Source organism: Gavialis gangeticus, unplaced genomic scaffold (assembly GCF_001723915.1).
Source record: "Gavialis gangeticus isolate Ggan-Ray unplaced genomic scaffold, GavGan_comp1, whole genome shotgun sequence".
In the NCBI taxonomy this organism is placed as follows: Eukaryota; Metazoa; Chordata; order Crocodylia; family Gavialidae; genus Gavialis; species Gavialis gangeticus.
In genome coordinates, this window is record NW_017729025.1 from 14,934,720 (window position 1) to 14,935,294 (window position 575).

A 575-nucleotide genomic window follows, 5' to 3' on the forward strand; every position below is an offset into this window, starting at 1 on the left:
TACCCTTGTTCTGGGGCACCTGGGAGGTGCCTCGCTCAGGGGGGCGCTGAACCCCGACTGACACCCTGGGTACAGATTACAAATGGCAAGACTCCTTATGCCCATTTCACAGACGGGAACCGAGTGACAGAGGAAGTGGCCCAACCCAAGGGCGGACAGCCGCCCCCAGGAGGGGTCACAGTAAGACACCCTCCACCCCGCCCCCCGGCGGCATCCGCGCTGCACTCAGGGCGAGGACCAGGGAGCCCGCGGCCGACCAATCACAGCGCTGCCCCCGCTGTCGTCATGCGCCCGCGGTTCCGTTACGGAGGCGGCAGGCGGCCAATGAGAGCGCGGGGAGGCTCCTCGTCGGGAGTCGATAGGAAGGGCGGGGAGGGCTGGGCGCCCAATGAGCAGGCCCGACCGGCTCTCCGCGGGCCAATGAGCGGCCGCGGAGCCGGGTTGGCTCGGCCAATGAGCGGTTTCGGGGGAGATTTGAAAGCGAGGCGGAGCCGGTGGCTGTGGGTTTCCTGGGGGCTTCGGCTGCTGCGGGTGAGTGCGGGGCGGGCGCGGGTTCGGGGGGTGAAGGGAGGGAG

At 69.2% G+C, this 575-nt stretch overlaps 1 protein-coding gene across 2 annotated transcripts in view; it reads left to right on the top strand.

Annotated features, from left to right (window-relative positions):
• The first annotated feature begins 432 nt into the window (after window positions 1–432).
• Window positions 433–575, top strand: part of DLGAP5 (DLG associated protein 5) — a 45,815-nt gene continuing 45,672 nt past the window's right edge. For both annotated transcript variants that reach the window (XM_019518434.1, XM_019518435.1), the window contains exon 1: window positions 433–531. The gene's annotated coding sequence lies outside the window, so the exon portion shown is untranslated. The remainder of the gene's footprint in view (window positions 532–575) is intronic.